A 24520-nucleotide genomic window follows, 5' to 3' on the forward strand; every position below is an offset into this window, starting at 1 on the left:
TGAGGTCCACACAAAAACTTCTTTTTTTTTTTTTTTTTTTGAGACGGAGTCTCGCTCTGTTGCCCAGGCTGGAGTGCAGTGGCACAATCTTGGCTCACTGCAACCTCCACCTCCCAGGTTCACGCCATTCTCCTGCCTCTGCCTCCCGAGTAGCTGGGACTACAGGCGCCAGCCACCATGCCTGGCTAAATTTTTGTATTTTTAGTAGAGACGGGGTTTCACCGTGTTAACCAGGATGGTCTCGATCTCCTGACCTTGTGATCCGCCCGCCTCGGCCTCCCAAACTGCTGGGATTACAGGCGTGAGCCACTGTGCCCGGCCACACACAAAAACTTCTACGCAAATGTTCATAGCAGCATCATGTATAATAGCCAAAAAAGTAGAAACAGATGTCCATCAATGGATTAATGGATAAATAAAAGATGATGTCCAGCCAGGCACGGTGGCCCATGCCTGTAATCCCAGCACTTTGGGAGGCCAAGGCAGGCAGATCACTTGAGGCCAGGAGTTCAAGATCAGCCTGGGCAACTTGATGAAACCCCGTCTCTACTAAAAATATAAAAATTAGCCAGGCATGGTGGCACATGCATGTAATTCTATCTACTTTGGAGGCTGAGGCATGAGAATCACTTGAGCCCAGGAGGTGGAGGTTGCAGTGAGCCAAGATCACATAACTCCACTCCAGCCTGGGAGACAGAGTGAGACTCTTCAAAAAAAAAAAGATGATGTCTGTATAATGGACTATTATTCGGCCGTAACAAGGAATGAAGTGCCAATACATGCTACAACATGGATGAACTTTGAAAATATTATACTGTGTGCAAAGGAAGGTAGTTACCTTCCCGGGTTCAAGCAATTCTCCTGCCACAGCCTCCCCAGTAGCTGGGACGACAGGCGTCCGCCACCATGCCAGGCTAATTTTTGTATTTTTAGCAGAGACGGGGTTTCACTATGTTGGCCAGGCTGGTCTCGAACTCCTGACCTCAGGTGATTCACCAGCTTTGGCTTCCCAAAGTGCTGTGATTAGAGGCATGAGCCACCGCACCTGGCCTAGTAGAGAGCAATTTTGAATACAGCTGTTAGATTCTGCACTCATGCCTTCTCTAATCCATGTCACTGGAGTAGAAATAATTGCTTTGACAGAACCTGGTGTAGATGTGTCTGTAGGAAGAAACTGTAAAATGAATGGATCATTTTGTGAAATATCTGCCCTTTCCCCACCTTTCTTTTGCTTCTTTGCCTTTTTCTCCCTAGTTTTCATTTCTTTCTTTTAGGGCGTCAGCCCCCCACCTCTGTGGTTGGGAGGGACTATTGCACGTCTACACTCTCGTGGGGATGAAATAGTGTTTGAGTTCGTTATTTGCATTTGCGCGTTATCTCCCCGAGGAGATGACAGCTTCTCTGCCAGCAGCGGGCAAAGGTGGGCTCTGAAGCAGAGGAGAGGAATTATCAGGAAAAGCTCATTTTCTTCTCCTGTCCTAGGGTTTCACTGATGAAGGCCTCTGGGCCACCCACGTTGGGGGTGGGGGCGGTGAGGACCGCCACCTGCCCGCGGCTCCCCTGCAGCCAGGCCACGCACGCTGTTGCTAGGGCAACCACCCGGCCAGGCCTGCGGCTGCCGGGAAGCCCCCTCGGGAGCGCGCACGGGAAGGGCTGTGGGGGCGCTGGCCGGCTGCGACGTCAGACCCCCGCCCCTCGGCGCCTGCCGGACCCAGCTCCATTCCCAGCCCCGCCTCCTTCGGTGGGCAGCCGGCCGGAACTCACGAATCAGAGCAGCCGACACATCGTCCGCTCAGCCAATCGTAGCAGATGTGTGATCCCGCCACCTCCCCGGACCCTGGCGGTTGGCGCTGAGTCGGCGACCGCGGGAGACGCTGCTGAGGCTGCTTCGGTTGCGGGTCGGAACGGCGCTGCTCTGCGGGGCCGGTCCAGGCTGGCAGCTGCCGGCGCTTGGCGGTGAGGGCGGGCTCCCGAGTGGCCCCCCACCGAAGGCGGTGGGACCAGCGGCTGAGGCCAGGATGCCGTCCAGGCGGCGCGGCGGCTCCTCACTCATCCCAGGTAAGGGGGACGCGGCGCTCGCTGCGGCTCCGCTCCCCTCTCGTCTCCTCACACCCGGCCCTGTGCCCCGTCCTGGCATCCCTTGGCCCCTTGTCGCCTTCTGCTCGGTGCCTCCCGGTTGTCCAACCCCGCCCCTGAGCGCGGAGCCCCGGGTCTGGCCCGTCCGTCCGGCCCCTGCTCCCACGCCCCTTCCCCCATCGCCGGCATTTCCCGGGCTCGGCTTCGCCCCGGCCGCCGGGGCCTCTCCCCTCTGCCCCTTCTCTCTCTTCTCGCAGCCCTGGGACCACGTCCTAGCCCCGCAGTCCCCTGGGATGAGACCCTCGTCTCGCCGGGATCGGACATTTGCCCTCACGTCTACCCCGGCTGCGTTTCTTGAGCTCATCGCCCCATCATCCTACCCGTTGTACGTAGTCCTGTCTGCATAGCAGTCGCCCGCCCCGCTCCAGGTGTCCCTGGGTCTTGCCCTTTTGCTCCTAAGCACCTTCCTTTCCCAACTCGCCTCTTCTCCCCTCACTTTGACCACCCACCATCGCAATCTCCTCTTCCTTCTCTTACTCTTAAACCTCCAGACACTTTCCCACTCTCTGCAATGCCAGATCCATCGCTTTTTTTTTTTTGAGAGATGGAGTCTCTTATGTTGCCCAGGCTGGCTTCGAACTCCTGACCTCAAGCTATCCTTCTGCCTCGGCCTCCAAAGTGCTGGGATTACAGGCGTGAGCCACTGCGCCCGGCTCAGATCCATAGTGTAATATCTTCATTCGTCCTTACATGAGCTGCACCCCATAACATGTAAAGTCCCTTGCCCAGAGTCTAGCACACAGTAGGCCTGGCACATGGTGGGTGGTCACGCATGTTAGCCTCTTCCTCCTTCCAGGCGTTTTGTACTTTCCAGATGATGGTAGCAAGAAGTCCAGTGTCCACAGGGATTTGACTCTGCCTGAAGAATGGTATGGGAGATGGCAGGAGAAATTGGTGAACTCCAGTAAAGCGATTAAATGGTTAATTACTTACTGCATTCATTAAGAAGAAACAATTCTGCTATCCGTGCCATGTATTGTTTTATGTTAATTGCCTTTGTAAAGGATTCTTAGGCTGCTAGTCAGCAGGCTTTGCGGTGTAATTACTCCCCATCCCCTCTCCATCCCCATCTGCAGTGTTTGGGTAACTTTCTTTTTAGGAAAGAAAGAGCCCCTACCTCCCAGCTAAAGTGGCATAGTACATAAGCAACGTGGTACGTGTTTATCTATTAGCTGGATAGTCCAGGGAGCTGCAATGAATTTTCATCTTTTAAGATCCAGGAGGAATCAGGATTTGGATTTCCTGGAATCAGCTGCTGTACAGACCAAATATGCTTAAGAATGAAACTTCTGACAAGTCCTCTAAGAGTGAGAGAGGAATTATCCACCCCTCTCCCTCCCCCTCTCCAAACACTCGCTCTTGGAGGAAATAGCGAGTCGATTTTTAAAAAAGAGTAAAATACATTTGACTTTTTAAAATGATAAAAGCATTGTCATTGGCCCTGTACTATTCTTGCCACCTTTGCTCTGATGGTCTCAAGCCTGGACGAATCAGTCAGCTTTTTCTGCTCCTGGGCTCCCAGGGCAGGCTGGCAAAAATCATATAACTAAACTGCTGGGTGCTGTTTCTGCACTTCTGGATCCTGGAGATCCTTTGACTTAACCTGTAGATTCCTCTTATGTCCTAAAATCTAAATGGCTGTTTATGGATCTTTACCATTCTTCTCTGACTCTTTGTCCTACTCTTGCCTTCTCTTCATTGCTTATTTTGCCACTTAACTTCACAGAATAAATTGGTGGGCATCCCTGAACTCTTAAGGAGAGGTCATTTTTGTCTGTGCCTGTCTATACCTGATTTCTAATATCCTTTCCTCTGATCTCAGAAGAAGAGGGGTCTCACTTTCGAAAGCTAACGTCTTTGATCTCTTCCCATATTATTATTTTTTTCTGTTGGATGGTATACATCCTCAGGTTTCCACCATTCAGACCAAAACAAAGCTTTTCTTGATGCTTCCCTTTTCTTTTTTTATTCTTCTCAGATTAACGTGGCATTCCTTAGGGTTTCGTTTTTGTTCTTTTCTCTAATTTCCTTGTGTGATTACACTTCCTTTCATGGCTTCAAATAGCACCTGTATATTTATGGTTTTCGAAGACGTCTATTTAGTCCCCGTTTCTCTTGAACCTCAGGTTCTAATTTTCATCTGCCTACTGCATAGCTGTATGTGGATGCTTGATTACTTCAAATGTGGTTACCTTTTCCTTCCCTTTCTCTCCACCCATAGCCCCCTTTAAGCACATATACAAACATTACTATTTTAAGATCTTTACTCTAGAAACCTTAAAATCATCTTCTTTTCTCCTCACATTAAGTCTAGCATAGATCCTATGGTTGTTGCTACCTCAGATCTTTTTTTTTCCTCTCTTCATAAGATCTTTTTTTTTCTCTCTCTTCATTGCCAGAAGACTGGTTCAGACCTTGGCTATGCTTTTTCTGAACCTCTGGGTCCTGTAGTCTACTTAATCCTCCACGTTGCTGCTGGAATTGGTTCCAATTTCTGAACTATCAATCTGATCATGCTGCTTGTTTTCTTTAAAAATTCTCATCAGCTCCCAAACCCTTAGCATGTTGAGCCAGTCCTTCCAGGCCTTCTGTAGCATGGGCGCATCCCCTTCCTGGGCCCTTTGTGATCCAGAGAAAAAAGCAGTAAAGAAACAGACCATTCACTACCGTAAAATCAAGACTGTGACAGAGATGACTACAGGGTGCTCTGGGAGCATCACCCTGGTGAGAGTGAGGACAAGTTTCTGTCTACAGGCACCTAGGACTTTTTCTGACTACCCCTCCTCCTTAGTTTGGGTTAGGTGACTTTTCTTTGTGTTTCCACAGCACCCTGTACATACTTCCATCTCCATTTTTACCACTTACACCATTTTTAGTTTTTTTTTTGTGACACAGTCTTGGTCTGTTGCCCAGGCTGGAGTGCAGTGGTAACATCTTAGTTCGCTGCAACCTCTGCCTCCAGGGTTTGAGTGATTCTCGTACCTCAGCCTTCCGAGTAGCTGGGATTACAGGCGCCTGCCACCACACCCAGCTAATTTTTGTATTTTTAGTAGAGACAGGGTTTCATCATGTTGGACAGGCTGGTCTCAAACTCCTGACCTCAAGCAGTCTGCCTGCCTCAGCCTCCCAAAGTGCTGGGATTACAGGCGTGAGCCACTGTGCCCAGCCCATTTTTACTATTTATAATGTTCTGTTTTCTTATTTTTCTCCCTGACTTGAGAGTGAACCCTTTAAGAGAAAGAGTTGTGTCATATCTCATTGTATCTCCAGTTTCTAGCAAATTGCCAAGTACATAGTGCTCAGTAAACTAAGTTTTCAGAAGAGCTGAATCTAGACAAGGAAAGGTAAGGGGAGATGGGCAGTTTGGAAGAGAAGGTAACATATAGAAAAGTGTGTCATAGGCTAGGCGCGGTGGCTCACGCCTGTAATCCCAGCATTTTGGGAGACTGAGGCAGACGGATCAAGACCATCAAGACCAGCCCGGGCAACATGGTGAAACCCCATCTCTACTAAAAATACAAAAATTAGCCGGGCGTGGTGGTGGGCGCCTGTAATCCCAGCTACTCAGGAGGCTGAGGCAGGAGAATCGCTTCAACCTGGGAGGCAGAGGTTACAGTGAGCTGACTCCAGCCTGGGCAGCAGAGTGAGACTCCATCTCAAAATTAAAGAAAAAAGAAAAATGTGTGATAACCTGGTGCTTTTGGGAAAGAACTGGTAATTTGGAAAGGCTGGAGAATGGGCATAATGAGCAATGAGGCTGGGAAGGTATATGGGAGCTGCTCATGAATGACCTTGTGTGTCCTAACACATAATCCTGATGATAGCGAGGAACCTTTGAAGGATTTCTTCCTGGGCAGATCTTACAAAGTCTGGCTTGTTCCCATCTCAGGCTTTGTGTCTTGCTGCATGCCTTGCCTTTTGCCTCAGCCATATAAAATCACCTCTATTACCTGAACATGCCTAAATGGCTTTATGTTTCTCTTTCTCCGTGGAATGCGTTTTCCCACTTAGCCACCTGTAGATTATACAGGCTTCTGGTTATCTCTGCAGTAAAGCATTCCCACATCTGCCTGCAATCCATGTCTCTTCATCTCTACTGTCATTTACTTGTTTACATGTCTTTCTCTACTCTAAGGGTAGGGCTTTGAAATCAGGATGGGTTTTGATTCATGTCTGCATCCCCTACTCTGGCAGGTAACATGAATGAGTATTGTGACCCGGTATATTTTGATTATGTTTATTTATTTTTCTAGAGATGGGGGTCTTGCTATGTTGCCCAGGTTGGTCTTGAACTCCTGGCTTCAGGTAACCCTCTGCCTTGACTTCCCAAAGTGTTGGGATTATGGGTGTGAGTCACTGTGCCTGGCCCCAGGTGTATTTTCAGAAAAATTACTCTGATCTCTGGTAGCATTTTAGAGAACAGGTTAGAGAGGGGCAAGACTAGGTGCACAAAGACCAATAGGTGGTCATTATAGTAATGTAGGTGAAAGATAATGAGGCCAGTGAGGCCAAGGGGTTAGATTTGGGAGTGAATTTGTGGAGTAAGGAGAACTGGTTAGGTGTATAGGTGAGAGAGAGGGAGAAGGAAGGGTCAAGGATGACATACTGAGTTCAGGCTTGGGTGTCTGGGTAATGGTGGTTCTGTTCATCCAGGTAGGAAATACAGGAAAATAAACAAATTTTGAGGGAAAAGGAGGAAGCCAATGATAACATCTTGATGCCCAGGAAATAGCCTGAGAGAGCAGTTGGCCCTAAAGATGGAGATATATATGGAGGGTCTGTGCTAGAATTGAAAGTGAAGTCATCAGAAGTAGGTGAGATTGCCTGGTTCAGTGATTTTCAACATAGGCACTACTTAAAAACCACCTGGGGAGCTTTTAAAGAATGAGGATGGGGGATCGAGGCATCCACAGGGATTCTGTATCATTTGGTCTGGTGCAGGGCCAGACCTTGTTACTTTAAAGATGCTTCCCATGAGATGGTGATAGGTATCTAGGACTGAGAACTGGGCTGAGAGCCCAAAGAGGGAGTGATAGAACCCTGAAGAACAATAGTAGTAACTCATCCTTTAAATATCAGGATAGCTGGGTGTGGTGACTCACACCTGTAATCCCAGAGTTTGGGCAGATTGAGGTGGGAGGATTGCTTGAGACCAGGAGTTTGAGATCAGCCTGGGCAACATAGCAAGATCCCTGTCTCTACAAAATATGAAAAAACTAGCCAGGCACATGTGATGGCACATGCCTGTAGTTCCAGCCATGTAGAAGGCTGAGGCAGGAGGATTGCTTGAGCCCAGGAGTTTGAGGCTGCAGTGAGCTATGATCATGCCATTGCTCTCCAGCCTGAGTGACAGAGTGAGACCCTGTCTGTCTGTCTGTGTGTCTGCCTCTATCACACACACACACACACACACACCAGGATAAATATTGCCTTTGTTGACATAGTTTCTTGCTTTCCTGGTACTGTGTACATTTACCTATTAAAGGAGTTATCACATTTTATTTAAATTATATCTGCTGGGTCCATTTTTATTTTTATTTTATTTTATTTTATTTTATTTTTTTTTGAGACGGAGTCTCGCTCTGTCGCCCAGGCTGGAGTGCAGTGGCGCGATTCGGCTCACTGCAAGCTCCGCCTCCCGGGTTCACGCCATTCTCCTGCCTCAGCCTCCCGAGTAGCTGGGACTACAGGCGCCCGCTACCACGCCCGGCTAATTTTTTGTATTTTTAGTAGAGACGGGGTTTCACCGTGTTAGCCAGGATGGTCTCGATCTCCTGACCTCGTGATCCGCCCGCCTCGGCCTCCCAAAGTGCTGGGATTACAGGCATGAGCCACCGCGCCCGGCCTTTTATTTTTTTTTGAGATGGAGTTTCGCTCTTGTTGCCCAGGCTGGAGTGCAATGGCGCAATCTTGGCTCACCGCAACCTCCTCCTCCCAGGTTCAAGCAATTCTCCTGCCTCAGCCTCCTGAGTAGCTGAGATTGCAGGCATGCACCACTACGCCCAGCTAATTTCGTATTTTTAGTAGAGACGGGGTTTCTCCATATTGAGGCTGGTCTCGAACTCCTGACCTCAGGTGATATGCCCGCCTCAGCCTCCCAAAGTGCTGGGATTACAGGCGTGAGCCACCACGCCTGGCTGGTCCATTTTTATAGCTAAGGAATTCCTTGAAGACTGAAACCATGCCTTATTTATCTTTTCATCACGGCCTTGCACAGTACTTGATACATTTTAGAAACTTGATAAAAGTTGGTTGAATAAATCAGTTGATAAGTGATATAAAACAGAGCTTGAACTCATGATTTTGCAAACTGACCAGCTGTTTCTTTCTTTCCTGCTTAACAAGTCACTGGTCAAATATGTGTAGTCATTCTTGTTTTAAAAACACACAATCTTGCCGGGCGCAGTAGCTCACGCCTGTAATCCCAGCACTTTGGGAGGCCAAGGCAGGGGGATCACGAGGTCAAGAGATGGAGACCATCCTGGTCAACGTGGTGAAACCTGGTCTCTACTAAAAATACAATAATTAGCTGGGCATGGTGGTGGGTGCCTGTAGTCCCAGCTACTCGGGAGGCTGAGGCAGGAGAATCCCTTGAACCCGGGAGGCGGAGGTTGCAGTGAGCCAACATTGCGCGTCTGCACTCCAGCCTGGCGACAGAGCAAGACTCTGCCTCAAAAAGAAACAAACAAAAAAACCCCAAAACAATCTTTATAAATTAGAGTGGATTAATATAAATATTATTTGCTCTGTAATGTCTTGGCTTTTAAGGTGGTTAAGCTGTGACAGTTACTACAGAGGTTTATTCAGGCTTTGTCTTTAGAAGATACTATTTAAAATAGACTTTATTTCATACGATTAGGGTATATTGATCTTGTATCTTTTTAAAACAAATAGCTCTTGATTTTAGGCTCATGAGCTTTGGAATTTTTAACTAGAACAAAAACTGTCAATTTGATAAAAGATCTTGAACAGTGGCATAACAATTTCTTTTTAACTAAGAAAATTAAGGAAGTAAGGAATATGCCTTAAGCAAGCCCTATACCTAAATGAATCTCACTGGGATTGGTGATGGGTAGGAAGAAATAAATAATTCCCATGTATTTAAGCACTGTTGTAGGAAGCACCTGTGATTGCTCATATATTGATATCAGTGTATTTTCTTTTCTTTTTTCTTTTTTTTTTTGAGACAGAGTCCTACTCTGTCGCCCAGGCTGGAGTGCAGTGATATGATCTCGGCTCACTGCAACCTTCGTTTCCCGGGTTCAAGAGATTCTCCTGCCTCAGCCTCCCAAGTAGCTGGCATTACAGGCTCCCGCTACCACGCCCAGCTAATTTTTGTATTTTTAGTAGAGACGGGGTTTCACCATGTTGGCCAGGCTGGTCTCGAACGCCTGACCTCAAGTGATTCCCCAACCTTGGCCTCCCAAAGTGCTGAGGTGTGAGCCACTGCGACCGACCTCAGTGCATTTTCTATTTTCTGATTTCTCAGGGCTTAGATATAAACCATGGAATCTTTTGTTCTTTGTTTTTTCTTAAGATTTTGTCAGCTGTTTCTTTTTATAGGATTTGTGGTTGACAGTTCTTTGCTTTTAACATTTGAGAAATGTTGAGAAACTTTTTTCAGATAAGAAACCCTGTCATTAGAATTCATTTTCTTATAGGTAACATCCTTTCTCCCCAACTGCTTTAGAGGTTTTTTCTTTGTCTTTAGTTTTCAGAAGTTAAATTATGATGTGTCTGCACGAATTTCTTTGGGTTTTTCTGTTTGGAGTTCTCTTAATTTCTTGAGCTGCAGATTCGTCTTTTACATCTGAGAAGTTTTCAGTCACTTCTTAGAATAATTTTTCAGTACCACTCTCTGTCTCCTTTCATTCTGTGACTGAATGTTAGATCTTTTGTTACTGTCTCACAGGACGTGAGGCACTATTTTCTTTTAATTTTTTTCCAGTCTTATTTTTTTGTCTGTTGTTTAGATTGGGTAATTCTTGTTTCAAGTTTATTGATTCTTACCTGTGTTATATTCATTCTGCTGTTGAGCTAACCCACCGAGTTATTATTTTGGTTGTTTTTCAGTTCTATAATTTTTATTGGGTTATTTTTTGTCTATTCTACTTCTTTGGTGAGATTTTCTATTTTGTCATTTGTTTAAAGAGTGTATGTAATGGCTTGTTAAAGAATAGGCCGGGCGTGGTGGCTCACGCCTGTAATCCCAGCACTTTGGGAGGCCGAGGCGGGCAGATCACGAGGTCGGGAGATCGAGACCATCCTGGCTAACACGGTGAAACCTCGTCTCTACTAAAAATACAAAAAATTAGCCAGGCTTGGTGGCGGGTGCCTGTAGTCCCAGCTACTTGGGAGGCTGAGGCGCGAACCCAGGAGGCGGAGCTTGCAGTGAGCGGAGATCGTGCCACTGCACTCCAGCCTGGGAGACAGAGTGAGACTCCATCTCAAAAAAAAAAAAAAAAGAATAATGGCTACTTTAAAATCTCTGTCAGATCATTCCAACATCTGATTCATCTGTTGTTGGCATCTGTTAATTGTCTTTTCTCATTCAAATTGTGGTTTTCCTGGTTCTTGCTATGATGAATGACTTTTGACTGTATCTTGGACATTTTGGATATTATGTTAGGAGTTATAGATCATATTTAAACTTTATGTTTTAGTAGACAGTCACCTGAGAAGGAGCATGTAGCTCCCAGCCTGCCTTTTGTTTCGTAACAGCTTTATTGAGATATAATTCACATGCCACATGTTCAACCATTTAAAGTGTAAAATTCATTTACTTTTAGTATATTCATATAGTTGTACATCATTACCACAATCAATTTTAGAACATTTTCACTACCCACAAAAAAACCATACCACACACTCCTTAGCCATTATCCTCAACTCTCCTACTCTTCATCCTCTCCATCCCTAGGCAACCACTGATCTATTTTCTGTCTTTATAGATTCATATTATATAGAATAGAAATATCTATTTTGAGCACATAATAAAGACAGAATCATATATAATATTGTCCTCCTTTATTTCATTTTTAGAGTAATATATACTATTACCCTATATTAACTATTAATATTTACTAATTTTTTTGTAATTTTAAAGTATTTATAAGTATAAATATAAATTTTATTTATTTATAAATAGTGAGCTGCAATTTATTTTTGTAGTGTTTTTGGTTTCAAAATCCAACTAAAATTGGCTGTATATATAATGAGTTCGGAAGTGTCGTTAAGAATTGGTGTTGCTGGTGCAGTGACTGATGCCTGTAATTCCAGCACTTTGAGAGGCCAAGGCAGGCAGATTGCTTGAGCCCAGGGGTTCAAGACCAGCCTGGGTAACATGATGAAAGCCCGTCTCTATAAAAAAATATGAAAATTAGCATGGCATGGCGGCACACACCTGTAGTACCAGCTGCTTGGGAGGCTGAGGCAGGAGGATCTCTTGAACCTGGGAGGGGAGGCGAGATCCTGCCACTGCACTCCAGCCTGGGCGACAGTGTGAGACCCTGCCTTAAAAAAAGCCACCAACAAAAATATATATATAAATATATAATATGCATTTAATATGTTTTAAAATATGTATTATATATTTATATGTATATTTTTGTTGGTTAAAATATATATTTTTATAGATATACATTTTATATATATTATATATTACACTAAATTTATAAGATATATGCATTAACTATATAAATATTAATGTTTTAAATATATATTTAATATCTTAATCTATATTATATTAAATATATTTATATATATATGTTTTTTGAGATGGAGTCTCTCTCTGTCACCAGGTTGGAGTGCAGTGGCGCGATCTTGGCTCACTGCAACCTCCGCCTCCCGGGTTCAAGCCATTCTGCTGCCTCAGCCTCCTGAGTAGCTGGAACTACAGGCACGTGCCACCAAGCCCGGCTAATTTTTGTATTTTTAGTAGAGACGGGGTTTCACCATGTTGGCCAGGATGGTCTCCATCTCTTGACCTCGTGATCTGCCCACCTCAACCTCCCCTCCCAAAGTGTTAGGATTACAGGTGTGAGCCACCATACCTGACCCTAATATTATATATATATATACATATATATATTTTGAGATGCAGCCTTGCTCTGTCGCCCAGGCTGGAGTGAAGTGGCGCGATCTCGGCTCGCTGCAAGCTCTGCCTCTTGGGTTCACACGATTCTCCTTCCTCAGCCTCCTGAGTAGCTGGGACTACAGGTGCCTGCCACCACGCCCAGCTAATTTTTTGTATTTTTAGTAGAGATGGGGTTTCACCATGTTAGCCGGGATGGTCTCGATCTCCTGACCTCGTGATCCGCCAGCGTCGGCCTCCAAAGTGCTGGGATTACAGGCGTGAGCCACCGCGCCCAGCCTCCTAATATATATTTTTAAGAAGAATTAGTGTCAATTTTTTTTTTTAACTTTTGATAGAATTTACTAGTGAAGCCATCTTGTCCTGGTTTTTCTTTTTCTTTTTTTTTTTTTTTTTGAGACGGAGTCTCGCTTTGTCGCCCAGGCTGGAGTGCAGTGGCACGATCTCGGCTCACTGCAAGCTCCACCTCCTGGGTTCACGCCATTCTCCTGCCTCAGCCTCCCAAGTAGCTGGGACTACAGGCGCCCGCCACAACGGCTGGCTAATTTTTGTATTTTTAGTAGAGATGGGGTTTCACCGTGTTAGCCAGGATGGTCTCGATCTCCTGACCTTGTGATCCGCCCGCCTTGGCCTCCCAAAGTGCTGGGATGTGAGCCACCGCGCCCGGCCAATGTCCTGGTTTTTCTTTGTGGAAAATTTTAAATTACTCTTTCACTTGCTTTGTTATAGATTTATTCAGATTTTTAATATTTTCTTGAGTCAGTATTAGTAGTTTGTATCTTTTAGAAATTTGTCCATTTTATCTAGGTTACTTTGTTGGATTATGCTTATTTATGATCACTTTTATTTTTGTAGGCTTGGTAGTTACGTCTCCTTTTCATTACTGATTTTCATAATTTGAGTCTTCTCTCTTTTGTTATTGGTCGGTCTAGCTAAAAGATTGTTAATTTGCTGATCTTTTCAAAGAACCAGTTTTTGGTTTTGTTGATTTTCTCTGTTCTATTTTCTGTTTTATTTATTTCACTGTAGTCTTTATTATTTCCTTCTTTCTGATGGTTTTGGTCTTGTTTGCTCTTTTTCTTTTCTTTTTTTTTTTTGAGACGGAGTCTTGCTCTGTCGCCCAGGCTGGAGTGTAGTGGCGCGATCTTGGCTCACTGCAGCCTCCACCTCCCAGGTTCAAGTGATTCTCCTGCCTCGGCCTCCCGAGTAGCTGGGATTACAGGTGCCTGCCACCACGCCCAGCTAATTTTTGTATTTTTAGTAGAGACGAAGTTTCACCATGTTAGCCAGGATGGTCTCAATCTCGTGACCTCGTGATCTGCGTGCCTCGGCCTCCCAAAGTGCTGGGATTACAGGCGTAAGCCATTGCACCCAGCCCTGTTTGCTCTTTTTCTAGTTTCTTAAGGGAGAAAGTTAGGTTGTTGATTTGCAATCTTTTTTAATACAGGTGTTTACAGCTATAAATTCCCTCATAGCACTGCTTTTGCTGCATCCCATGAGTTTTGTATTTTCAACTCAAAGTATTTTGTAATGTTCCTAATGTTTTCTTTTTTTGCTCATTGGTTATTTAGGAGGGTGGTATTTCATTTCCACATATTTGTAAATTTCCCAAACTTTTTTTTTTGGTTATTGTTTTTTAATTTTATTTCATTTTGGTCAGAGAATATACTTTGTATGTTTTCAGTGGTTTAAATATATTGGGACTTGTTCTAAAGCCTAACACATGGTCTACCCTAGAGAAAGTTCCATGTCATTTGAGAACAATATATATTTTGCCATTGTTGCTTGGAGGCTTTTATAGATATTTGTTAGATCTAGTTGATTTGTAGTATTGTAGTCTTCTATTTCCTTGCTGATATTTTGTCTAGTTGCTTTATCCATTAGTGAAAGTGGGATAGTGAGGCCTCCAACTGTTATTGTTAAATTGTCTATTTCTCACTTGAATTCTGTCAGTTTTTGCTTCATGTATTTTAGGGCTCTGTTGTTATTTGCTTATATGTTTATAATTGTATTTTTTTGATGAATTGTTGGATTTTCCCTCTTATAAAATGTCTTTTTTGTCTCTTTTTTGGTAACAATTTTTGTCTTAAAGTGCATTGTATCTGACATTGTATAGTTTGCTGTTTGCATGGTATATCTTTTCCCTTTGTTTTGCTTTCAGCCTGTTTGGTCTTTGAATCTAACACATCATTTATTTATTTATTTATTTGTTTGTTTGTTTGTTTGTTTGTTTGAGATGGAGTCTTGCTCTGTCGCCCAGGCTGGAGTGCACTGGTGTGATCTCGGCTCCGCCTCCTGGGTTCAAGCAATTCTCCTGTCTCAGCCTCCCGAGTAGCTGGGACTACAGGCGTGTGCCACCATGCCTGGCTAATTTTTTGTATTTTTAGTAGAGGCGGGGTTTCACCATGTTGACCAGGATGGTTTTGATCTCCTGACTTTGTGATCCGCCCGCCTCGGCCTCGCAAAGTGCTGGGATTACAGGTGTGAGCCACCGCGCCTGGCCTTTTTCTTTTTTTTGAGATGGAGTCTGACCCTGTCGCCCAGGCTGGAGTGAAGTGGCACGATCTTGGCTCACTGTAACCTCTGCCTCCCAGATTCAAGCAATTCTCCTGCCTCAGCCTCCTGAGTAGCTGCGATTACAGGCACCCACCACCATGCCCAGATAATGTTTGTGTTTTATTAGAGACAAGGTGTCACCATGTTGGTCAGGCTGGTCTCAAACCCCTGACCTCAAGTGATCTGCCCGCCTTGGCCTCCCAACATGTTGGGATTATAGGCGTGAGCCACTGTACCCGGTCCCCCTTAAGATTCATTCTAATGTCATTTTCTTCGTGTAGCCTTTTCTGAGCCTGTGGATGTGATCCTGCCTTGAAATGCCTGTATGTCTTTGTTCATGCCTTTTGTATGCTCTTTTTATTATTTTATCATGGCATATATGGTTAGTTTCTTGTCTTCTCTCCTTGCTAAGCTACTAGTTCTTTGAAGGCAGATGATAAATCATACTCATTTATATGCTCATTTAATGTATGTAACATTTAATTGAAATGTATGAGTAAGAATTTTCTACCCTGTAAAAATTAAATAACAGTACATGGTTGTACATATGATATGTTTTTATAATTATTGGAAAGGTATAACAAGACAATGAAAGTTCAGTTTTGCCCACAGAAATTGCTATTATAGGGCTGGGCACGGTGGCTCACGCCTGTAATCCCAGCACTTTGGGAGGCTGAGGCGGGGAGATCACAAGGTCAGGATATCAAGACCATTCTGGCTAACACAGGTGAAACCCCATCTCTACTAAAAATACAAAAACGTTAGCTGGGTGTGGTGGCGGGCGCCTGTAGTCCCAGCTACTTGGGTGTCTGAGGCAGGAGAACGGCATGAACTTGGGAGGCGGAGCTTGCAGTGAGCTGCGATTGCACCACTGCACTCCAGCCTGGGTGACAGAGCAAGACTCCATCTCAAAAAAAAAAAAAAATTGTTATTATAGTGTTTTATTTTATTTTATTTTGAGGCAGAGTCTGGCTCTGTCATCTAGGCTGGAGTGTAGTGGTGCAATCTCAGCTCACAGCAACCTCTGCCTCCCCGGTTTAAGCAATTCTTTTGCCTCAGCCTCTTGAGTAGCTGGGACTTCAGGCATGTACCACCACGCCTGGCTAATTTTTTTTGTGTGTGTGTGGTATTTTTAGTAGAGACAGGGTTTTGCCATGTTGGCCATGCTGGTCTCGAACTCCTGACCTCAAGTGATCCACCCGCTTCAGCCTCCCAGAGTGCTGGGATTACAGGCATGAGCCACTGCACCTGGCCATAGCAGTGGTTTCTGATCAAATATTTGATGCCCAGCTTTTCATAGAGAACATCACAAAATTCCAGCTCCAAGTAATTTTGGGCTAGAGGCATAATTTCCCACAACAAACATGGGAAACCTACTTTCATATGAGAGTGACTAGGCTAAAGCAAAACTAAACTGGAAAATGTACAGGAAAGGTAGAGCTATTTGCCAGGCTACTTTCTAGCCTCCGTATATATCTGTTATTTCTTGAGTCCAAATCTAGTTCTCCATTCTTAATCTCTCCCAGATGAAATCTTCAGGGACTTGCAGAAAGTGTGCAAATATGCATCCTGCTCATTTTTATAAGTAAAGCATAATGGCTACATGGATTTATAGTTTTCTTCTGTCATTCTAATTAGATCTGAGGTGGTCATGATAGGACAATTCTGGAGAAAATACAGTTCAAAAGCTGAGTATATTTTTAAAAACTATTTGCTAATGAAAGCCTTATAAATAATAGCAGATGGTCTTAAATTTACTTCGTTTGCACCATAATTGTTGCATACCTGGCTTTTTGTTCATGCCAAGCCTAATAATGACTGGGACGTACCATGGTATACAGTCAGACCTGGGTTCCAGCTTGGCAAATAATTTGCCATGTAGCAGTATATTAAGGAAGTTTTTTATTCCTTCTGGGCCTCAGTTTCCTTATGTGTAAAATTCTAGAACAGAAATGTTCCTTCACCTTATGATTCGTTGCAGCAATGTAAGGGATTGCAAAAAAGATTTTGATTCATTCATCAACAAGAGTGCAAAGTGATGATAGAGGCAGATGAAATAGACTGATCAATAAAGGGAGTGGATTAGAAGAGCAAGGGTCAAAGGGAAAAAAAAGGAGGTGAAGTCTGTATTTTTAGTTTTTTTTAAATGTAGTCAAACCATATTATAACACTGGAACCAGAAGAAAAAACTAATGTTCTAATCCTAGGAAAGCATTAGCTGTCTGGGCTTTTATTGAGAAAGTTTTAGCAGGATCAGTCAATGCACATTTATCAAGTGCTCAATATGCTTGTAGTATATTGTTATATACTGTGGAGAAACTGAAAAAGATAAGATATAGTCAATATGTCCCAAGAACTCACAACTAATTATAGAATCTAATTACAGCCATAATTACCTTATTGGCAATCTAAAATCCATTAATTCATTCAAAAGGCTCTAGTTTCAAGGAGCTCACAGCCTACTGGAAAAACAGACAAAGTAACCATGTAGTGTGAGATGTGATATAGGGTAAATACAAGGGCACTAGGAAGGACACCTGTGTCGTATGTGGCAGAGAGCTTTCAGGAAAGCTGTGCAGGAAAGATGGCATTAAAGTGGAATGTTGAAGGATGAGTGAGAGTCATCAGGCAGAGAGACACGCAAAAGCTGCAGTGCATGCGGAGGCTCAAACAAGGAAGGGATGCTTCAGGTGGATGACAGTGGCACTGGGTGAGTGTGTGGGGGTGGTGGGTGGGTGGGTGGTGAAACAGGCTGGGGAGCAGACAAGGGCTGGGTCAGGAACGGCCTTGTACTAACGTTATGGTGAGGACTTTCTAATTTTTTTGAAAAAAGTAGAAAGTTGTGGAAGAGGTTTAAGCAAGGGAGCATCATAAGTATATTTGCATTTTAGAAAGATCGTTCCTGGCTGGGAGCGGTGGCTAACACCTGTAATCCCAATGTTTTGGGAGGCCAAGGTGTGTAGATCACCTGAGGTCAGGAGTTTGAGACCAGACTGGACAACATGGTGAAACCTCGTCTCTACTAAAAATGCAAAAATTAGCTGGGTGTGGTGGCACATGCCTGTAATCCCAGCTACTCGGGAGGCTGAGGCAGGAGAATTGCTTGAACCTGGGAGGTGGAGGTTGCAGTGAGCCGAGATTGTGCCACTGCACTCCAGCCTGGGCAACAGAGTGAGACTCCGTCTTAAAAAAAAAAAAAAAGATAATTCCTGAGACAAGTTAGTGATTCAACTGATGGAAAGAAGTCAGAACTCAGACCATTTAGGAGGCTGTGGAGTTCATATGAGAAAGGAAGAGGGTGAGGATTAAACTGATTTTTTTTTCGTAATTATCAGCAGGGAAAAAAATTGAGGGAAATCAAGTAAAGGGAGATGAAGGAGGAAGAATTGACAGGACTTTACCAGTTACTCATGGAGAGGTTAAGGGAGAAACTACATAAAGGTTCCCTGGTTTTAAGCTTGAGAATCAGAGAGAAAGTGGTTCATTGACCAATGGAGGAAAGGGAAGAGTAGAAGACATTTACTAGGGAAGGTAGGTTCCATTTAGTGTTCGTTGAGTGTAACATGCCGGTGAACATCCAGATAGAATTGTCCCTTAGCCTTTAAATGATCAAGTCTGAGATTGGGGTAGAAGTCTTGGTTGCGAATCGATTTGAATCATTACAGTGTAAGTGAGAGCTGGCTGCAGATGAAGCAGGGTGAGTGTAGGAGTGTGAGTAAGGGAATGCAGTGCTGTAAATTAATCTTTGGTCACTGCTTTGTGATGTTGCTTTTGAAACATAAGTTTGAATACAGAGTTGACTTTTTAAAATCTGGGCTTTTCTTTTTAGTGTCATTGATTACTGTTAGTATTCTAACAGTTAATATCTGTAGGACTCTTTCTTTCCAAAGACTTGGAAAACTGTTTTTCCTCTCTGCTATGAATTTTGTAATTATTTTATTGATTGCAGAATATCTTTTTGAGGCAATGATTGAAATTGCAAAGTTTTTTTCATCACTTCCAGATTACTTTCTTTCTGTTTATTCATAGTTCCTTGTTTCATTTTCGATGTTTATTTGTTGACTATTTGCTTTATATCAGATGACTTTATAGGTATTTTAAGGGGATTTAAGAAAGATATCACTAGTTACCTATTCGTCTATAAATTCCTTGCTTAGGCCAAGTGTGGTGGCTCACGCCTGTAATCCCAGCACTTTGGGAGGCCGAGGCAGGTGGATCACAAGGTCAGGAGATAGAGACCATCCTGGCTAACACGGTGAAACCCTGTTATTAAAAAATACAAAAAAAGAATTAGCTGGGCTTGGTGGCAGGCACCTGTAGTCCCAGCTACTGGGGAGGCTGAGGCAGGAGAATGGCATGAACCCCGGGAGGTGGAGCTTGCAGTGAGCTGAGATCATGCCACTGCACTCCAGCCTGGGCCACAGAGTGAGACTCCGTTTCAAAAAAAAAAAAAAAAAAAATTTCCTTGCTTTGTATTTTATCTGGTGTTCATGTATCTGCTGCATATTAAATAATGAATGGGTTTTAATTTGTGATTTAAAGGAACTTAAATAGTCTAGTGAGGTAAACTAACCACAATACAGTGGTATGTGTGCTTTGAGGTTACAGAAGAGGGAACAATTGATTTTTGTGCAGGAAAGATGAAAAAAGGCAGTCAGGGACAGGTTGACTGAGGAGATATGTGTAAAAGAGAGAAAGCGGCATGGTACTGGAGGCAGCACCATGAGCAGAGGCCAGGCGTGGAGGGGTCTGATGTCAATGGGGAATGATTCTCAGGGGGTCAGGCTGCATGGGAGGAGTGCTGGGAGGTGAAGGTAAAGGTGGAAGATGAGCAGGAGACAGTGAAGGAAGGGTGCCCTGGGCCCCTGTTCTTTAAAAGCCCCTTCACATGTTTCCATGTGATTGCCCCAGCAGTGCTGTGAGAGAGAACTTGCAGGTGTCCCTTTTTCCTTTGCATTTTGTCTCCAGTCTGTCTTCTTCCTTTCGTAATTTCTACTCTAATTGCTTGTGAAGAAGGGTTTGATTATCATTATCTCTATTTTGTGGATGACAGAACTGAAGCTTAATGATTTATCTAGTGCCATGTGACTAAGAAAAAACTGATTCCAGACTAGAGCCCAGGTCTTCTGACTCTAATACACCAGGCTTCTTTTACATTAATTCAATGCCATCTTCTCTTCTACTTTTTCTATTCAGTTACTTTTCATTCTAAAGGTTATGAGGGGCTGGGTGTGGTGGTTCATGTTTGTAATTCCAGCACTTTGGGAGGCTGATGTGGGAGGATCACTTGAGGCCAGGGGTTCAAGACCAGCCTGGGCATCATAAGGAGGCCTTGTCTCTACAAAAAAGAAAGAAAGAAAGAAAGAAACAAAAAATTAGCCAGGTATGGTTTGCATGCCCCTGCAGTCCCAGCTACTTAGGAGGCTGAGGTGGGAGGATCACTTGAGCCCAGGAGTTGGAGGCTGCAGTGAGCTATATGCCATTGCACTCCAGCCTGGGTGACAGAGTAAGACCCTGTCTCAAAAAAAAAAAAAAAAAAAAAAAAAAAGTTACAAGTTTGGTAGAAAAATGGCATAAACTTGAGTTACCGAATAAGAATATATAATTTGAAGAAATTTGCTTTCTTTGTTCCTCATCATGGGTGGTCTAAACAGATTATAAACATCAGCTTGATGAATCTAAAAGATAAATAGTTTAGCCAACAATGACTTCCTGATTTATAGGTCTGAGAAGTTTGGAACTTGGTAACTTCAATTTCTTATTTTGTTTTATTTCATTTTAACTCTTTATTATGAAAAATTTCAAACATATCCAAAATAGAGACAGCTATATTGAGCCCTCAAGTGCCCATCACCCAGCTTCAACAGTGAGCTCATAGCAGTCTAATTTCATATATACCCTCCACACATTCCTGCTCTCAGATATTTCTGAAGCAAAGCCGAGACATCATTTCATTTAACTTGAACCTTTACAGATGTTTTGCTTTAGTTTAACCTGTGCTCCTGTCTCCATTTGTGTTCTAGGCATTAGGTCCAGTTCTTGGTATGGGTTTTTTTGAAGTTCACTGCTCCTTTAAGTAGTGAGTATCAGCTGACTTTCAAAGATTGTCAGCTGTGTATACCATATTCTTCTTGCCATTTGCTACTCGTTAGTGGGTCTGGTGCCAGCCCCTAACGTGCAGCTAGGAAAAGGTGTTCCCATGTTGATGCTCTGACCATGAGCTGACATAAGAATGGCTCTTGCAACAATGGTTTCATTTAGGTCAGATTTGAAGTTTCTACTGCATGGCAAAGCTGTCATTCAAAATCAGTCTCTGTGCATTTATTCATTGGCAAGTTCAAGCATGTGATAAAATTATTTTTCCTTTTGCTAACAGGCTAGAAGTAAATGGAGAAACCAGATACAGACTGGACTTTAGTCAGCAGGCACAGTGGTATTGGCTGTTGCTGTTTGCCACGTTGGTTGGCATCATGAATGGGTATGAGAGGCAAGGAACTAGTGATTAACAAAGGAAAGACAGTTTTTAGGGGCGTTGTTACATTCCTGTAATTTATCTTTTGCTAGGACATGTCCCCAGCATCTCTTTGGACCTAGAATATAGCTATGTTCCTGATTATAACAGCAGGGTGTGGTGAATGTGCTCTTGAGTGTGTGTACCTGGGCCTGTGTGTGTGCACTGGGTGTTGGGCATGGCCTTGCTGGCTGCCGACCTCTGTATCTCTACTTTTGTTGACTGATCCTGTTTTTGGTTAGCAATCTTAGTTTATAAAATTTGCAAATATGTAAGTATAGAAATGTAATGTCAGCACTCTCTTCTCTAAGGCATTATTTCTAGGAGTCTATTTCATTTGGCCTGCTGGGAAAGAGCAGTTCTATTAATAGTGATTCCTCAGATACGTTTATTGCAGTGTTTCAGTGCTTTTTCTCTCCCCTGGAGATAAAACTGAGCCTGAACATTCTGGTATTCTTTTTTTTTTTTTTTTTTTTTTTTTTTTTGTGAGACGGAGTTTCACTCTTGTTGCCCAGGCTGGAGTGCAATGGCACGATCTTGGCTCACCACAACCTCCACCTCCTGGGTTCAAGCGATTCTCAAGCCTCAGCCTCCTGAGTAGCAGGGATTACAGGCACGCGCCACCACACCTGGCTAATTTTGTATTTTTAGTAGAGACGGGGTTTCGCCATGTTGGCCAGGCTGGTCTTGAACTCCTGACCTCAGGTGATCCGCCTGCCTTGGCCTCCCAAAGTGCTGGGATTACAGGCATGAACCACCGCACCCGGCCCATTCTGGTATTCTTTTTAGATCAACCTTAGCTCTGTAAATGTCCTAGTTGAGAAAATATTGATCTGTTGTCTGAAAATACAGCAAAGTGGAGTTTAAAAGTAATGGAAAGAGGGCCGGGCACAGTGGCTCACGCCTGTAATCCCAGCGCTTTGGGAGGCTGAGGCGGGTGGATCACCTGAGATCAGGAGTTCAAGGCCAGCCTGGGCAACATGGTGAAACCTCATCTCTACTAAAAATACAAAAATCAGCTGGGCGTGGCGGCACATGCCTGTAATCCCAGCTACTGGGGAGGCTGAGGCAGGAGAATCACTTGAACCCAGAAAGCGGAGGTTGCAGTGAGCCGAGATTGTGCCATTGCACTCCAGCCTGGGTGACAGAGAGAGACTCAGTCTCAATAAATAAATAAATAAATAAAAAGAAATAAAGTAACGGATAGAGGCCATGTTTGTGTGTGTGCATGCACACGCACACGTGTGTAAACACACATGCACCCTGTGTTTTAGTATATAAGGGTAATGATCAGGCCAGCTTTTACTGTACTTCTTAAATCAAAGGACTACCTTTTTTAGAATTTGAGAAGAATTAGTATGAAGGTGTGAGTGGAGCCTCAAACACTATAGTCTCTTATCTAGAAAAAGGTACTTCCCAGTTTGGTTAGGTACCTGTTTTGTTTTTGTTTTTGTTTTTGAGACGGAGTCTTGCTCTTTCACCCAGGTTGGAGTGCAGTGGTGTGATCTCGACTCACTGCAAGCTCTGCCTCCCAGGTTCACGCCATTCTCCTGTCTCAGCCTCCCGAGTAGCTGGGAATACAGGCGCCCGCCACCACACCTGGCTAATTTTTTGTATTTTTTAGTAGAGACGGGGTTTCACCATGTTAGCCAGGATGGTCTCGATCTCCTGACCTCGTGATCCGCCCGCCTCAGCCTCCCAAAGTGCTGGGATTACAGACGTGAGCCACTGTGCCCCTCCAGGTACCTCTTTTTTTGTAGGCTCAGTATACACTGTGAGCTGGTGCTCTGCTAAGTATGCTCTGGTAGAGGACGGGACATAGGCAAATCTCTGGGCTTCAGGCATTCAACATCTTTTGGACTAAGTAAAATATATATGATTCGATGAATAGTGACCTTTGAAGAATAGGTAAGATTTAGAGAAGTCACGAGGAGAATGTGCTACTTGGGCCTCAGTTTGTACATCTATAAAATGAGAGCATTATACGTAGATGATCTAAAGACCCCTCTTAGGACTGATTCTGCAAGTTAAGAAACATCCAAAGAGAGAAAATTAGGCTTCACAAGCGTAATGAAAACTAATGAGAATGTTTTTGGAGAAGCCAAAATCCCTTTGTTTTCCCTTTTTGGTATCCCTTAGAAGGCCTTTGATCATTTACTTGTATTCAGATATCTTGAAGGGCTATGGAACATACTCTCCCCCTATTAATTAACATACATTTAGCGAATGCCTTTTAATGTTTAATTTAAAATACAGCAAAAATTAAAACTTGAAGAGAATCACTCAAATTTGTGTCCGTTGACAACTAACAAGTATGCTTGAATATATGGCAAGGTATTCTTTGCCCTAAATTATCCCTTAGTAAAGAGGGAGTTGCCTTCATTTGAGTCCTTATGAAATCTCTGAAGGTGAGGGGTGCCTTCTCAATTACTTTGAACAACAAACTACTGTTTTGGGATGATAAGCTATTATCATCAATTAGTGCTACTTTTTGGATGCCTATAGGGATTTCCTGACAGAAGCAGTGGAAAAACAGGCAGATAAATTTAACACAGTTTGGTGTTGGATGCCTTAAAATAAGCTTTTTTTTTTTTTTGAGATGGAGTCTCACTCTGTCGCCCAAGCTGGAGTGCAGTGGTGCAGTCTCAACTCACTGCAACCTCCGCCTCCTGGGTTCAAGCAATTTTCTGCCTCAGCCTCCCGAGTAGCTGGGATTACAGGCACCCGCCATGATGCCTGGCTAATTTTTGTATTTTTAGTAGAGACGGGGTTTCACCATCTTGGCCAGGCTGGTCTCGAACTCCTGACCTTGTGATCCACCCGCCTCGGCCTCCCAAAGTGCTGGGATTACAGGCGTGAGCCACTGCGCCCAGCCCAAAATAAGCCTTTAAGTGACCATTTGGAAAACAAATACCAGGCTTTGAGCAGAGGAATGGCACAATCTTTTTGTTTAATTAATTAATTAATTAATTTAGTTAGTTAGTTTTTAGAGCTGGGGTGTGGCTCTGTTGCCCAGACTGGAGGGCAGTGGTGTGATCATGGCTCACTGCGGCGTCGACTTCCTGGATATCAGCAATCCTCCCACCTCAGCTTCCCCAATCCTTTTGTTTTATAAAAACAAGGGCCCCTCTGGATGCCGAGTTGAGAGTAGACTCTAATGGGCAGCAGTAGAAGTAAGGATACCTGTCAGTAATCCTGGTGCAAGATGCTGGCAGTGGTAGTGG

At 43.9% G+C, this 24520-nt stretch overlaps 1 protein-coding gene across 10 annotated transcripts in view; it reads left to right on the forward strand.

Annotated features, from left to right (window-relative positions):
- The first annotated feature begins 1807 nt into the window (after positions 1 to 1807).
- The window catches only part of TPST1 (tyrosylprotein sulfotransferase 1), a 149363-nt gene continuing 126650 nt past the window's right edge, over positions 1808 to 24520 (forward strand). For 3 of the 10 annotated variants that reach the window (XM_063813878.1, XM_016956877.4, XM_009453167.5), the window contains exon 1: positions 1816 to 2058. The gene's annotated coding sequence lies outside the window, so the exon portion shown is untranslated. 10 annotated transcript variants of the gene reach the window in all.

Source organism: Pan troglodytes, chromosome 6 (genome assembly GCF_028858775.2).
Source record: "Pan troglodytes isolate AG18354 chromosome 6, NHGRI_mPanTro3-v2.0_pri, whole genome shotgun sequence".
In the NCBI taxonomy this organism is placed as follows: Eukaryota; Metazoa; Chordata; class Mammalia; order Primates; family Hominidae; genus Pan; species Pan troglodytes.